The sequence below is a fragment of the Tupaia chinensis genome, unplaced genomic scaffold, assembly GCF_000334495.1.
Source record: "Tupaia chinensis unplaced genomic scaffold, TupChi_1.0 Scaffold000494_1, whole genome shotgun sequence".
Classification (NCBI taxonomy): domain Eukaryota; kingdom Metazoa; phylum Chordata; class Mammalia; order Scandentia; family Tupaiidae; genus Tupaia; species Tupaia belangeri.
This window is the reverse complement of record NW_006160006.1, coordinates 3,762,359-3,779,501: the sequence shown is the minus strand read 5'-3', so window position 1 is coordinate 3,779,501 and position 17,143 is coordinate 3,762,359. Positions and strand designations below refer to the sequence as shown.

General features: G+C 44.4%; 1 protein-coding gene and 1 pseudogene across 1 annotated transcript in view; one reads left to right on the top strand and one right to left on the bottom strand.

Annotated features, from left to right (window-relative positions):
* Nucleotides 1-17,143, bottom strand: part of MARCHF1 (membrane associated ring-CH-type finger 1) — a 641,401-nt gene that overhangs the window by 313,884 nt on the left and 310,374 nt on the right. The gene's annotated exons all lie outside the window — the stretch shown is intronic.
* LOC114009237 (60S ribosomal protein L36 pseudogene) lies at nt 712-1,023 on the top strand (annotated as a pseudogene).

The window sequence follows — 17,143 nt, the reverse complement described above, 5'->3', positions numbered from 1 at the left end:
CCTGTGTGCAGGGTTCCGGGGCCACCCTCTCTGTGGTCCCTGGAGGTTCCGTGCACTATGATCTCTGTGTGTTCTGTGTCTGTGGCCTCCAAGCTCGACCTACATGCCTGTGTTTTGAGGGCCAGGAGCTGAGACCCATTTTTGCTATAATTTTATATTTTAATTAAAATTTGGGGACATGTCAAGTGAAATCAGTTATTGAATCTTCTTACTAAAAATAGTAGACAATCAGGTCTCCATGTTATAGAAATAAATTCCCAGGACTTAACAGACTCTCTCTTTTTTTAGGGAGATTTTTGCTATAGGGCATATGCACTCACTGGAGAAAGACAGAGACAGAGAAGCAGAGAGTGGGAAACCACCCTGCAGCTGGAGAACCACACCGCACCCCTTTCCTTTCCATTCTCCTCTCAGGATTTTGGGCATGCATGTAAATGTACCTGGCGTGGTTTTCAAGTCTCTGGGTCCAGGACATGAACTGTGGTCCACTATGTGAAAGGCCAGCGATATAACCATTACACCATCTGCTGGTCCCCATAACAGACTCTTCAGGAGTATAATCAAACAAACTCATAAAAAGTAAAAATACTCAACTGAAACATTGTAGCCAAACTGGCAACAATTCAGAAAATAAAATGTATAAATCTTCAATTAGTTACTATATATGAAAACTGGGGCTTCCGCCTCAGTAGTCATTGGAGAGCCACAGCCATGGCTCTGCGATACCCCATGGCCTTGGGCCACAACAAGGGCCTCAAAGTGACCAAGAACGTGAGCAAGCCAGGCACTGCCACCGCCGCGGGCGCCTCACCAAGCACGCCAAGTTGGTGTGACAGGATCCGGGAGGTGTGAGGCTTCCCCCCGACAAGCGGCGCGCCATGGAGCTGCTCAAGGTGTCCCAGGGCACACGCGCTCAAGTTCATCAAGAAGCGGGTGGGGACGCACGTCTGCGCCAAGAGGATGCGCCAGGAGCTGAGCAACGTGCAGGCCGCCATGCGCAAAGCTGCTGCCAAGAAGGACTGAGCCTGCCCGTGCCAATAAAGCCGACTTAACCTCCCCGCACGAAACAAACAAAAACTGGGGAACAGTCTCAGAAACTCTGAAAATGTATTAAGGTACATTTCTCCTCTCGTTTTCTAAAGACAGGGTCTTGCTGTCATAGTCCTCTGACCTCCGTCTCCCAGGTAGGCCTGAAGACATGGCCCATACTGAGCATTCTTTTCTTTTAGAGAGATTTTTTTTGTTGTTGCTATAGGGCATGTGTACTAACCAGAGACAGAGAGAGAGACAGAGAGACAGAAAGTGAGAAATCACCCCCCGTGGAGGATGGACACAATGCAATCCCTTCTCTTCCATTCTCCTCTCAGGATTTTGGGCACACACGTACATGCACCCTGCACGAGTTTTAAGCTGCTGGGTCTGGGACTTGAACTGCGGTCTACTACGTGGGAGTCCAGCGATGTACCAATTACGTCATCTGCTGGTCCTCATTTTTTCTTTTAAGGTGGCATCTCACCATGTTGCCCAGGCTAGCCTCGAGCTCACATCACTGGGATTAGAGACGTCTGTCACCAAGCACAACTTTGAAATTGGACTGGGAACTGAACCAGGCTCCTGGGAGGCCCCTACCTTTGCAGTAGTGTCTTAGCACCAAGTGACATGGTGGCTGGCCAGGGAGTGTAAGTTGTCCCAAGAAAAGGCCACCACTGGGTTTTTCCCTTTACACCCACTGTACGTGCTAAACAGAAAATGCGTCCTTTTGCCTGTTGAACAGTGAGTCACACAGGCCTTCGCACTTGGTCAAAATAGCCCTCCAGTCTGACTTCCCACAGCAGACAGACAGTGGGACACAGAGTCACCCACCTGTTCCTCAGTACAGCTATCGCGATGTGCAATTCCGTGGACAATCTGATGGCTTAGGTGTTGAACTAGTGATGTGTGGTTTTAAATCATTTGAATTTCAAATGTGCCTCTCTAATGCGCTTTCATAACTGCATTAGACTGATTCTTCAGCTACACAGAGCGAGTTCTCCAAGAGCAATTAATTTCCCCTTAAATGCCAAATGGCACACTGCACAGATATTCCTCATTAAGCAAACAACACACTTGTTGCCTTTTTTTTTTTTTTTACACTATGGGATTGTTTCTTTCAATAGCTATATAATAAATCAAATGCATTTTTCATCATCAAATTTTTAATTAAAAATCATACAAAAATTTTGGGAACCAGCAGTTAGTGTAATGGCTATGTCGCTGGACTCCCACGTAGTCGACCGCAGTTCGCGTCCCGGACCTGGTGCCTGAAAACTCACGCCTGGCACGTGTGCATGCATGCCCAAGATCCCGAGAGGAGAATGGAGGAGAAGGGATTGCGGCGTGACCATCCCCTCTGGGGGGTGATTTCTCGCTTTCCGTCTCTATGTCTCTCTCTGTCTGACTGGCGAGCACACGCGCCCTATAGCGAAAACCTCTCCCCCCCAAAAAAAATATTCCTAGAGGGGATGGTCACGCCGCAATCCCTTCTCCTCCATTCTCCTCTCGGGATCTTGGGCACTCACGCACACGCGCCCGGCGTGAGTTTTAAGCCACCGGGTCCAGGACACGAATCGCGGTCGACTACGTGGGAGTCCAGCTACATAGCCATTACGCTAACTGCTGGTTCCCCATACGAAAATTTTGTCCTAAGGAAAGCCATGGAGATAAGAGAAACCCTCAAAGAATCATTTTGTAAAGTAAATTTACATCAGGCTCACGTGCCCCTCACCGGACTCACAGAGTCATACTGAGGAAGTGTCAGAACACTAGGGTTGTAGAAGTTTTATCAAAAAGCAAAAGTAAATTTTAGTCACCTATATTTTAAATATCCTATAATTAAGGCAAACGCCATCAACAGCTAAGATGTTTCCTGCTAGCATTTTTGTATTGGACAGATGGGTAAGCAATAAATGGATAAAAACACATATTTTGTTTAGAACACCTGAGCCGTACTGTTTACGGCGCTTTATATTACTTAACATTATATCATGAATATTTTGTCCTGTCAATAGTATCCTTAGAGTGTCTGACTTTTAAAAACAGCCATTTTTTGGTTAAGATGTATGTGTTGATCTTCGTGCAAAGAACTGCTTGACACGGAGAGTTGAGAAAGGCTTGCACGTTTCCGCAGACTTTCCCTCGAGGACGTGAGGTGTCCTAGTCAGGAATCCTCAGCACCGAGTGGAAAGCAGCGAGTGAGTGCTGAGTGCTGTGGACCAACCGCGCGCTTTACCATTTCAGAGGTGGGAGAAGCCACCACCCTCTTTTGCAGAGGCATCCGAGAAGTCAGTACCTGAGAGTCGAGCATTCAAGGCTGACGACTCGGGACACGGGGCAATGGAAGAACAAGCTTGAGGAGCAGAGAGCCTGCATGAGCTGAAGAGAAGAGGCAGCCATGTACAGAAACGCAGCACCCGATGCGGGTTCCCGGGCACGGATGTCTCGTAGAAGTCAAACGACGACAAGAAAGCACGGAGTCACACACGGGCCACATCAGTGCTGGGACTGTGGGTGATTTTCCTTCATGATGGTTACTTTTCGATTTTGCAAGAGGGTGTGTGCATGCATGGGAGAGAGAGGAGGGAGAGAGAAGTAGGGGAGCGGTCTTCCACAGTCCCTTCGAGGCTCGCTCCTCCTTTGGGACAGAAGCATGCGTGCTGTCCTCTGCAAGCTGGGACCTCATGGGCACCAGGTCCAGGACTTCATCCATGCCATCAGCCCTGTGGGTTCCAGGCCCCTTCATTACCACGCCGTGGGCTTGCCTGGCTTTCTCTTTTAATTACTTAATTTCCTTCTAGACTTTGCTTATTTGACTTAACAAAGTATGTGTTATGCCAAGAATTTCTCTAGTGACCTTACAAACATACATCTTTTTGAGGTGGGTGTACATATTGCAGATAAGGAAAGGAGAGAGAGAGGAGGAACCTGACCAAGGGCATGCCAGTGGGGACCCAGGCTGGAGGGCGGCCAGGCACCCTGCACGCCAGGTCCGAGCGCTCGCTCAGTCCTCTGCTCCTCGCTTTCCCATGGTCCCGAGTTCATTAATGGTCGTGACAAAATTGGAGGAGAAATGAGGCGATGGGATGTGCACTTGTTTAAACTTTATTTCCTAAGCTACTCCTTACCTCCCAGTCTGCTCTCATAGAACCCGTGTACCGAGAGTGTGAATTTCTGCTCAGCTCACAGTTCTGGGGGCCGGAAGTCCAGTGTGTGGGGCTGGCATCAGGCAAGGGTTCCATCCCAAGGCACAAAGGCAGAAGGCACTGAGCACAGACCACGAGGGAACCGGGCTGTCCTCTCAGGAGCCCACCTCCACAGTAACAGCATGGGTCCACCGGTGAGGGAGAACCTTCGCTAGCCACCTGTTCATCCTGTGAGCATGGCAATGAACTTTCCAAGGGAGGCACTTTTTAGGGCACCCATCACACAACAGCAATCTCTGCGAATCAATTTATTTCTGATCCAGCCCTATGGGTACAGCTGGAAGGAATTTCAATTTTAAGTACACTGTTGGGATCACCTTCTAAAGAGCTGGCAAAAAGTTACACTCGCTGAGAGTAAAACTTTAGCGTGCTGATTTGCATATCATATTCAGCCAACAAACACATACTTTAAAAAAGGTGGGAGAAAGCTTGTTTTGTGCCAATGAGGTCCTGCAAATTTCAAGTCTAGAGGTGCCTCCTTTATATCTTCAAAGCAAATGGGGGATTTTAATGTATGATTTCATAATTCTAAAACTTCATTTTAAATGATCCTAAGGAAGTCAAGAAATCACTTTCCTTGAAACAGGTTGGCATCTTAGTCTGCAGTCATTTGGAGTGAATTATGTTCAAAGTGAAAACAAACACTATAGAAATTGCCCCAAGCAAGCTAGAAGAATGCCTATGGACTCTTGGTAAAGACTAACATGTTTCCTGGAGTAAGGGTACAAATATCTACTTTGTAAGTACCCTAAGATGAAAGAGGAGACCAAGCTGGTTGGTAGATTAGCATTCTGCTCCACGATTGAACACGTGCACCCAGGCAAGCAGAGACATAGGAGCAAAGAGCTTTTAGACAACACCAAGGTTAAAAACTGTTTCCCTCTGTCAAATGAGATACGACAAATGAGGAATGAAAGTTGTTCATTTTCTTTCTCTTCCATGCCGTTCTCTTTCTTTTTATGGTTGCTCATTTCTGAATCAGGCATTTCATGTTTAAATGGAGTGTGTAGAGTCTACTCATGTTAGAAGAGTCTCGATTAGGTGATCAAGCCCCTGAGGGTCTTGTTTACTAATTCTTTTATGTAATTCTTTACAGTAGAGAAAGTCATTCATCCATTTCTCATTGGTTCACTATTTTTCTCCATAAATATTTTAAAGATGTATTCCTTCTATGAACTAGAGACAGAGAGAGAGAAAGAGAGAGAGGGGAAACAGAGAACTGCACCCCCAACAGGACCTTGAGATGGGACTCACGCCAGCCTCAACCACCCTGGACCAGGGGCCTATGCATACCCAGTGCAGGAAGGTCTGCAGTCCTGAATCCAGATCCTTCCCGGTTGGGCCAGCCTCCCAGAGTGCCGTGCCGTCCCAAACACCACCACACAAAAATGTACTGGGTGTTGTTTACATGCTGCCCAGTTTACTGGGTGCAAGGAATAAAAAGCACCACACCAACCTAGTACCTTTGCCTCGAGATGTGAACCTCCCAGGAGCTAACAAAAAACAAAAATGTCGGATGCAGCAATGTGACGGGTGCTGGAGGAGAGCCCGTGAGCTCACTGATACGAAAGCAAGTGAGACACGTGGCAGAGGGCTCTGGGCAGCATTGACTGTCTGCGGTGGGCACGATGCTGCAGCAGCTGGTACTATAGCTTGCACTTCATAGGTGCGGAAACAAAGATAGGAAGAATTTAATTGACTCGAGGGAACCTCAAGCACAGTACCACGATCTCAGAAAGGTGAGTTGCTACATTCTTTTTGATGGGAAATTTTGGGTAGACATGGTATTTCAGTCAGGCTTGCAGAAGTCTTTGAACAAAACCATTGAAATTCTGATTTAATTTACATATCAACATTTATAAAGACAGAATATTAAAAAGTAATTTGTAAAGTAAAAATCAAGAAAAATTGCATGTGCGCAGAGCAGTAAAAGCTATTGTCAGCACTTGAACTGTTTCATGTTCTCTCAGTGAGTTTTAAATTTCCAACTGTAATACAATTAAAATATATTACTGACTCCATATAGCTTTTGAAGTTTCGCTGTTGTCATTTTTCATTCCATAGTGATTGTGCTGAAGATACCAAGAGTGAAAGGATAAAACTAAGAGAGCTATCTGGGCTTCATTTCAGAGCTCTGAACCTCTGACTACGGAGATGACAGATTTGGTGACCAAACTGGAATAGTCTCTAATAAAAATTATCCCGGCCCGTCAGCTGTAACCTGAGTTATGCTGAATGAACCGCAGCACAAGGTCAGCAAGTGTCATAGGGCGACCTGTGTCCCTCCAAACTCGCAAGTTGAAGTCCTAACCCCCAGTACCTCAGAACGTGGCAACATGAGAACCCAGGGAAAATGGAGAGATAATTAAGTTAAAATGAGGTCGTTAGGATGGGCCTGGCCCACTATGACCTGTGTCCTTGTAAGAAGAAACTGGGCCACAGATAACACAGGCACAGTGGGACGTCAAAGCGAGGGCAGAGAGAGGAGCTGTCTGCCAGACCAGGAGAGAGGCCTCGGAACCACACAGCCCTGCAGCCACCACGATCCCGAGTAGTTCCTAGCTTACTGAACTGCAAGAAATAAGCTGCTGTTGTGTAAGTCACCAGGGTGGTGTTTGTTCCGCAGCTTTAGCAAACCAATACAGTGTGTCTGGTAAATACTTCCTGCACTCTTAATATTCCCAAACCCACAAAACAGTTGGACTCGAGTTTAATGTAAAAAATAACTACTGGAAATTATAATTAAAATGTAGGTTTCTGAACCCCATTTACTGATAGGGTTAGGACCCAGGAACCCAAATCCCAGATAGCTTATTTTAGACAGTCTAAGGTAATATACTCCATGAAACTCTCATAACAGGAAACTTTTTCTCATAATTATGAAAAAGAATAATCCAAATATTTTAAAATTATCTATCCTGTCTTCTTTTTTTGGTCTGCCCTTTCTTTCTTTCTTTCTTTCTTTCTTTCTTTCTTTCTTTCTTTCTTTCTTTCTTTCTTTCTTTGTTTCTTTCTTTCTTCCTTCCTTCCTTCCTTCCTTCCTTCCTTCCTTCCTCCCTTCCCTTCCTTCCTTCCTTCCTTCCTTCCTTTCTTTTTTCTTTCCTTTGTTTGTTTGTTTGTTTGTTTGTTTGTTTGCCATAAGGCACATGTGTTCACCAAAGAGAAAAAGAGAGTAGGAGAAAGTGAGAAAGCAAGGCACTAGGTCCAGGACCCGAACCACAGTCAGCCATGTGGGAGCCCAGCCCTGTAACCACCATACCACCTGTTGGCTCCACAATCCAAGTATTTTTTAACAGAGGTTAAGTGGAATATTACTCTAACCTGATTTGCATTGTAGTTTTATTTCTTCTGTATCTAGCTATATTGACACTAAAACTATAGAACAGAAGTCATGAAATTAGGCTACTAGTATCACCCCTTTCTGGTTTACATACAAACAATTTTCTTATCCCTCTGAGTATTTCATGAGATATTAAATGGACGTAATAATGATAATAATGCCTACCTTACAGAATGATTGTCATTGTTAAATTATAATATATAAAGCACTTAACTAGTGCCCATAAAGAGAAAAAAAAGAACAGTAGTTACTAATTATTATCCATAGTTGTATGTACATTAAAATGATCATATTTATTATACTAATAGTTATTCTTTTTGGCTACAATGATTTTGGTGTTACAGTGATCAGACTGACTTAGTCCTTTTTGAGAAAAACTCTTCAGTTCATCTTTGTCAACCACGTTTTTTCCTCTTCCTCAGAACACTTCTTAAAATTCCTGTCACCTCTGGCCCTAAGGCTGCCCAGATCCATGACCTTTCTCAGTGGCAGCACACCGCAGTACACGTGGGTCAGTGGTGATCAGACAACCAGATCAAAAACTGGGAGCTGTCGCGCCGGTGGAAAGCGTCGCCCGGTCAGTTTAAATACACCACCCTAGGCGACGTACCTTACTTTTACACGTAGGCCGAGATGCTGCTCTACTGCTCTTTGTTTTTAATCATAATAATATAATTTATTCATCGATTAGGACACTTCTGAGAGTGAAGGAGGGCTGTACCCCGACACACCAGAAAACGAGAAGTCAATGAGCAGCTTCCCTGACAAGCCAGGTTACAGCGCGTCAGTCGCGGTCCAGGAAAGATGGAGCCCCCATTTACTATTTTTGACAGAAGGATTTAACGTGGGGAATTGGTTAGGTGAGGAGAACTGAAAAAAGCAGAAAGAGAACAGCAAGTTGGACAACCATATGCATCTACCCGCATCTCCCGGAGTGGGAAAAGAAAAAGAAAGATAAGGAGGGTTTTCAAGTCTTGGAAGTTCAAAGGAGGCCATGAGAGACCCGGAATCCAGATCCTTTTGGGGTGGCTGCTGCTGCTATCTGAGAGTGACACATCGCTCACAGGATCAAAGCAGCACTTTAATTCTTCAGCTAAGGAAGCACAGGACTGAGGGCAAGCCCTTGGGGCTGAGGCCACTGAACTGGCCTGGTCTCTGTTTCTCTCCCTGGGGTTCTGGGTCACAGGACCCTGTGGGGGTTACCCAGCTCACTAACTGGGGAGTGTAAGAGTAGGCGCTACAAGAAGAAAAGAAGGTAAGCAGAAAGTCCTGCCGCTCTGCAAAATGAGGCACACTCTATAATAAGCGTGCTGTCTACGGCTGTCAGCATATGTGGAGTTAAACCTGGTAGACAGGGGCAAGCAGAATGAATTTCAAGCAGTATCAAAATCACCCCTGGTAATATTTATAAGTTAGCCTGCCTAGCAGTTAAGTTCAGTCTTTCTGAACTGCAGGACTCAGTCCTGGCAGCACTGTGATTACAGGCCTTTATGTCAGGGTGTGATTCATTAGCTCCATAAACTAATGTATCAGCAGTAACTCAAGGTTTTGCATAGGAATTTAACGGAGAATTGTGTTTTCCCTCTGCATACTGAGCCCATTTATTGAGTAGTCTAGATAGTTCAGAATATAAAATATTATAAAGAGGGCCAGCAGGTGGTGTACTGGCTAAACCTCTAGACAACCCACATCACTGACCATGGTTTGAGTCCCGGACCTGGTGGCTTGCTTTCTCACTTCCCTTTGTGTGTGTGTGTGTCTCTGGGCAAATTAAAAATGAATGAATGAATAAATAAACTTAAATAAATAATTCTTAAATACATATATATTTTAAAGAGAAAAGGGAAGATGGAAGATACATTCCCGGATGGAAGATGGTTCGAATACTCTGCTTCCTAGTCAGTTTGAAGAACAAGCTTTCATCTGGAAGAGGTGTCCATCTAAGCATGGTTCAGCCAGAACAGTCACCGTCTCAATGTGGAGTGGAGAACCCACCAGCTCACAGCTCCCCACTTAGATCACGTTTGTGGAAAATAGGAAGCTAAAAGCTGGCAGATGGCGTAGTGATTATGTCTCTGGGTTGACTGCAGTTCGAGTCCCCGAACTGGTGACTTGAAAATCACACTCAGTGTGTGTGCATGCGTGCCCGAGATCCGGGGAGGAGAATAGAGGAGAATGGACTACAGCGTGGCCATGCCCTGTGGGGGTGATTTCTCACCTTCCCTCTCACTGAAGCTAAGATTCTCATCCTGGATTTTCAGCACATTGGGGGGGGGACCCTAATTCCACACAACACCAAATTAATGCTGTTATTACTTTTACTAGCACATTAATTTTAAAGTTGATTTGTTACAAAAGATCACATAGAGAATGAATAAAAATCATCCATTTATTTGGTACGAGTCAATATATACGTGTGTGGTATCACCCTAGACACTGGCATAGCAGTGAAAATAAAAACAAAACACAACCCGGGCGTGATGGCGCCCGCCCTATGGCAAAAACAAAACACAACCCGACAAAGATCCCACCGTTCCCTCTTACTATCACTTAATATACTTTTTAGTGTGCACCTTGGGGGGTGGGGAGACCTCAGAGTCTTGTTGATTTAAAAGTATTTTATGTATTTTTCAAGACCACATTCTACTTGTCCTTAAAGGACTTTTGGATTTGACCCCTCGATTCCCAAAATAGACCCTATAAAACCTAGCCTTGGTTTTCTCTTCACAATATTCTCTATCAGCAACTTCATATCTTGGTGCATAGTGGTTTTTGCCTATCCAAAGCATCTGTATAGCTTGAATTAATAATAGCAGCCTCCAGAAAAGTTCCCCAACTCCCCTAAGACAGTCATGCTCATCAACTAATGAAATTTAGTGTATATGAATATTCATCTAAATCTTCCCAAGAAGACTGGTAGGAAAGATCACGTTTACATTTATTTGCTGGCTGCCCAAAGGGCTTCCGATGATGCTCAGCACAAGTGAACTATCAATATCGACACTTATTTTTTGGTAATCTTTCTAACTTTACATAAGGGCAGCTGCACTTTTAAAGGTAGAGTTTAATATTTCCTCTTATCAACTAAAAATTGATTCAGTTTGCTGTGATCTATTTTCCAGGTGATAGACTTGGATTATTTGTAAAAATGTCTCCTAACTATTGCTGCAGTATTTTCTGATGCCTTACCTCCCTATCCTATTAGAAAACATGACCAAATTCTATAGTGATGAAGAACTTCTGAGACATGACAGTGAGGCTCAGCGCTCTGTGAAGTAATCCCACATGGAAAGGTCTGTGGTCTGAGTTTGGAGACCTCCCTGAGGACACGCATGGCTCATGGCCCAGGCTGACCGAGGCTGGAGGTAGATCGTGGTGTGAAGACCCGTTAGGGTGCTGCATCGCTCTCACTCTGTCTCTCTCTCTTGCTCATGGAAGAAATAAGTAAACTTTTAAAAAGGAAGATTAGTATTTTAATGCCTGGTACCTATTTAAAGAATTTTAAAATGTAGGCAGCATTTGCCTTTACACAAGCTCATAGGAAATGAATAAAGATAGCACATTCAGTGAATGACGAACAAGTTGAATATGTTTGACTCAGCAAGTGCACAAAGAAATGATGTAAATGAGGAACAATACGTTAGGAAATTGTGACTTGTAAAACTTCTCAATCTATTTTTCACTTTATATGATAATAACTTAGTTATGAACAGTATGGTCTCAAAATCCCAGATTTTAGTTGTCTTTCTTGTTTCCATTACTCTAGTAGGAAGGCGATGACCTACTAAAACTTTCTGTAGCTGAAGTGTCCAGAGTAATGTTACCGTCCAGACGGCTGTGTCTTAATCCTGGACATCCATGCGTAAACTACCTTACACGGCACAAAAAGTCTTGAAAATGTGATCAAGTTAGGGGTGTTGCACTGGGGAAGGTAGTTTGGGTCGCCCAGGCATGCGCAACACAACCACAGGGTCCTTCTGAGAAGGAGGCAGTGGGTCAGAGTGGAGAAAGCCACATGACGGACCGGAGGTCAGCTGGGGCCATGAGCCAAGGGCCTCCTGCGGCTAGAAGACAGGAGGGAATAAACGGTCCTCCCTGACATCCTTCTAGGAGCCCAGGCCCTGACCCACGCTAGGCCCTGACCTCGAGGATCAGGAGGTAATAGATCTCTGGTACCAGTCACTCAGTCTGCAGTCACGGGTTAGAATAAAGCAGGGCACCAGTAGTGTATCTCACAGGGTGCAGCAGCCACGGCCTCCGTGCCACTCGGTGTCCTCGTGAGCGCACGCCCAGTTACCTTGAGTTTATCAGAATTCACGCGAGGTTTCTCTCTCACCTGAGGACTAATGCTGCTGGTGGGGACTACAGCTCTCAGACCTGCTGGGTCCCCATGCTGAAGACACGGCAGCTCTGCGCAGGGCAGGCCTCACTGCCTCCACGCCTGTCATCTCGACGTCCTCTCGATGACACACCTTGTCCTTTGCCCTCCCTCTTGTTTCTCTGCCATGTGGCGTGTTCCACACTAGGTACAAAACCAAGATCTAGTTGGTAACGCTCGGTGAGGAAACCAGTAATGGTATTTGAAGCTGAGTAACCAATGTCCTGAAACGGCATTATGTAGAGTCCTTTGTTTTAATGGTTCATTAATGATATTACTGTGAAGTCAGACAGTATCATTAGCTATATTTTTCATCCTAAGATGCAAATTCTTAGAGGTTAAGCTAATTGCAGACGTCCTGATGTAGCACAGAGAGCACACTCATTTCATTAGGAAGAGCAGTCTTCTAGGAATTTAATACATGTGTATGATTTTAAGGGTTTGTGGTGCAAGATTTAATTGCTCACCTATAAGAAATTTATAATCAAGTTGGGAAAATGGCACAAGCTAGAAAAAAAAAAAAGTATCTGATTAGTTCCAGGTATTCCAGCTGAGATGTTATGCATGAAGAAAAAGCCTATCCAGGAGACCTTGATGGGACACGAGTCGGGCTTGGAATTCTGTGCAGGACACAGCTGAGTGCTGAGGAGGGCAGCGCTCGTCCTAAGTGTGACGGACAGCAGGAGTGAAGACGCAGAAGACCTGACCAGAGGCCCGTGACACTGCAAGTGGAGGACCAGGGCCACATAAGAACGCATGAGGAGACCAGCAGATGGCATAATGGTGACATTGCTGGACTTCCACGTAGTAAACAGTGGTTCAAGTCCTGGACCCAGCAGCTTAAATCTCACACTGGGTGTGTGCGCGTGCGTGTCCAAAATGCCAAGAGAGGAATGGAGGAGAAGGAATTGCAGCACGGACATCCCCCACTGGGGCTGATTTCTCACTTTCTGTCTCTCTGATGAGTTCACACGCCCTGTAGCAAGAATTCTGCCTGAGAAGAATGGCGGCAACATGCAGACGTCATGGTGACTAGAGGGAGCAAGTGAGGCGTGAAGCTCTAAAAGGGCAGTGACAAGCCCAGCGGGATGGAGTAGAACACCGTCAGAAACACTGGGACAGGGCTCTGTGGCCACCCTGCCAGCTACCCCCTGCCCGCTGCCAAGTGCAGTTGGTTGAAATGTTTATACGATAACCGCCAAAGAAAAGGAGGCTTCTTCTGAAACTTTCCCCTGGGACTCAGAAAAGTGAGGTAAATGGCACTGGGTTTGCTCTTCAAAAATTTGGGCCAAGAACAGAAACAGGTAAGTGAAAAGGAGAACATGAAGCAGTCCTTTCCATCAGCTTAGGAAAGCTAAAACCTACAGTGGGAGACGGGCAGATATGCCAGGGCAGCGAAATGAGACTGAGACACCCCCGGGACACGAACCTGGGCTGTCTGCTCTTCTGCAGCCTCTGTGGTCTCTTCAGCTTCGCTCCCCTGTACTCAGATGCCTTCCCCACCCCAGGGGCCTGTTGGCTTTCTACCTCAAGGTGCCAAACAGACAGTACCTTCTCTCCAATGCTCTCCCTCACGTTTCCCCTGAAAATAAGTCTTTTCAGGACACAGCACTCATTCCTGATTGGTACATTCTGTGGCCTGTGCGATAGACTGCAAGTTCCTTGGGATTTGGAGTCAGGAGAGACAGTTCTCCAAGGTACTCACTGTGTGACCCTGACAAAAATGACTTCAGCCTCAATCATCCTCAGGTGTAACATGGCGCCTCCCTCGTGGGAGTGTGGTGAGTGGTACCCAAGATGGGATGTACCGTGTAATGAACGCCGTGTCAGGGTCTAGCAGAGTCATGGGGGCTTTGGGTTCTCTTTACTTCTTTCTTTTCCAGTCTGTTTTTCTTCTCAAACCAAAAACAACAAACCATAATGCTAATGTTATAATTTAGAAACCGGGAATTCACCAGGTCCCTATCGAATTTAGTTCGTCATGAACCATCCCCATACATACATCCACTCAGTATCTCCGACGTCAGCAAGCCATGGCCTACAGGCCAAATCAGTCCCACTGCCTGTTCTGTGCAGCCCACAGGGTAAGAACGACTTTTATGTATTGGCTATGACTACTTTCGTAGTACAATGACAGTTAAGCAGATACGGCAATGACTGAGCAAAAAAGAAGAAATACTATCTGGCTTTATACAGAAAAAGTTTGCTGATCTGTCTTCGATTAATGCCAACGAAGATCTCATCAGAATTGTTAATTCGCATACTAGTGCCCAGGTGCTAATTTCTTAACTAGAAAGTCACTACAACCATAACGACAGGAGGTGTGTAATAGGCCCTGAGTAGTTCCGTGTTTGTTTTTGTTTTGTTTTGTTTTTTATTTTGTTTGTTTGTTTGTTTTTAGGTTTTTGCCATTGGGTGTGTGAATTTGCCAGAGAGACAGAGAGAAAGACAGTAAGAAATTACCCTTCCCACAATCCCTTCTCTTCCACTCTCCTCTTGGGGTTTTGGGCATACATGTACTTGCACCTGGTGAGATTTTCAAGCTACCAGGTCTGGACCTTCACCAGTGTTGAGCCATGTGGGAGTCCACTGCCTTAGCCCCATGCCACCTGCTAGCCCCAACCCTTTTAAGTATAGAAGGATGCAATTAGATAAAAGACATTGGTTGTAGAAAGAGTAAAAAAAAAAATCTTCATTTATTAAAATTTCACTTTAAAAAGTTAGGGAATTATCATTCTTATAAAAATCACACAGAGTATTAAGATATCATTGTAAAGCTCCCAGTAAACTAAGAATGTTTTAAAAGTCATGTTTCAGTTTAACATAAACCCAAATAATTAAGCATTAGGTTAAAGGACTTGACATTTAAAGTTCCTTATCTAAAACTTTCTTGGAAGATTGCTATAACAAACTCCATTCCGTCATTAAAAATACATAATTAGAAGGAATGAAATATAATGAGGTGACATTTAGAGATGCTTAAAAACAATTTTCCCATTTTCCTCTTGCACGCTCTTAGGTAAAAATAAGTGCCTATTTAAATAGATTGATAATGGTATGCAATCTTTTTTTTTTTTTACTTTCTAGAATTTTAGCATGCATGTGCGGTCTTGGCTTTTTCTTTTTTAAATAAAGCCATGATTTTATGTATGGGTAGCTCATACTTCATCATAAACATTTAAAACTGGAATAAACAAGGCCTTAAAAGAGTGCTTTTAAAACCTGAATATACGTGAATCACCGAGATCTTACGACAAATGAAAACCCTGAGTCAGAGGCAGCCAGGAGATGGCACAGACTGAGGAGCGAGAGCTCCATAAAACCGGCTTCCCACACAGGCGAGCCAGCGAGGCTCACGCTCTCAGTGTATCGTTTTGTTCCTTGTACCTTGTGTAAGTTCCGAATAAAATCGCGTCTGATGCCTCACTTGGAGATGTTGACAAACTACTGACTGGAATTTCAAAATATGAATCTTTGCATAAAAGTAACACCTTTGTGCATTCGCAAAGCCATTTCCAAGTTTAGCAGCATTCCCCGTGTCCCTCTGCAGGCCTGGGTTCTGCCCACACCATGGTTATCACTTAACTGCAGGAAATAAGAGAACTTGGCCAACGGTGGCAGAATGTAAGTATCTTTTCACTCAAGATAATAAAATTTAGAACATTTAGGCATGATAACATTGAAGATTTTTCTAATACTAATTAAATATTAAGAGAAAAGAGTAGTATTCTGAGGAATACCTTCCCAAATGACCTCCTGGCACGTCTGTAATGTTCTTTTTTATGTTGAAATTAAGAAACATTTGTCTGTTAAAATGTTTCAACTATGACTTACTCTAACCTGTAAAAGTAGAATATTTTAAGTTTACACTAAATGGAAATCGCTAGTACTTCTGTTGAATTTTATTTCTCAGAAAGAATTTCTATTATTTTTCCTCCAAAACTCAGTAGCCTAGACTTTGAGAAGGTTCAGATGGGAGCAGCTGCAGTCAAAAAACCAATAGACTCATTCTTAATTTAGGTGTGCTTAGGAGCCCAGGGTGAAGCTGATGCCATTCGGTACTAGGAGTACTTTCCCTCACCAGGAGCACTCTCCCCCACCAGGAGCGCTCTCCCCCACCAGTCCTCACTGCCATCTTCCTGACCTCACACCCAGAGCCTGGGGTCCTGGTGCCAGTGAGCCATGAGCTGAGTAAGGGGGTAGTGGTTAGATATTCAGGGTCATCTGGGAAGATTTTAAGGTGGAGGTAGTCGTATAAGGAAGTCAAAGCAGATGACTACTGTGGGAATTTAGAGCTCCATATCCCCTAGTTAACTGGTGTAAGGAATAATTTTTAAAAATGCTCTGATTGGGACCAGCAGTTAGTGTAATGGCTATGTCACTGGACTTCCATGCAGTCGACCACGGTTCGAGTCCCAGACCCGGTGGCTTAAACTCACACCAGGCGTGTGTGCGTGTGTGCCCAAGATCCCGAGAGGAGAAATGGAGGAGAAGGGATTGCGGCGTGGCCATCCCCCTGGGGATTTCTCGCTTTCTGTCTCTCTGTCTCTCTGGCAAGAGCATGCGCCCTACAGCAAAAACCTCTCAAAAAAAAAAAAAGCTCTGATTATGGCCTCCATTTGAACGGTGCCTGCTTTCACACACATGCTACATACGTAACTGTGGAGAGAAATCATTCTGCTTAGGTGTTCAAATCCGAGTAATGCAAAAGAAGAAACTAAAGCATCCAGCATAAGCAATTCCATTCCCTTACATTTAAACCTTACCAATGTAGTGATGTATTCAGGAAAAGATGTTTTGGGCATTCAAATGAAGAATAGTTTTATAAGACTTTTAGAATCATTCAGATCATCTAAAAAAGTCCCTTACTAATTATCAGGGAATAAGCGATTTTCAAATACTTTTTAATTATTTAGAGCTTATAATTTTATTTTGCTTCTTTGGTAAAACTCTAATGACTTTCATGCAAGGATATGGCATCTGGCTTGATCCCACGAGACAAACAGAGCAGTAGAGTCTGTACAGTCAAGACCTGCAAAAATCGACATTTATTTCTACTCAACAACTCTTCCTAGAGGGCGTTTCTCCACAGAACCTTGAACTTCAAAACATCTGGGTCAGAACAGAATCATTATGCCTTTAAGGAATAATGATTTTAGTGGGATAAAAATTACAAAAATTAAAACC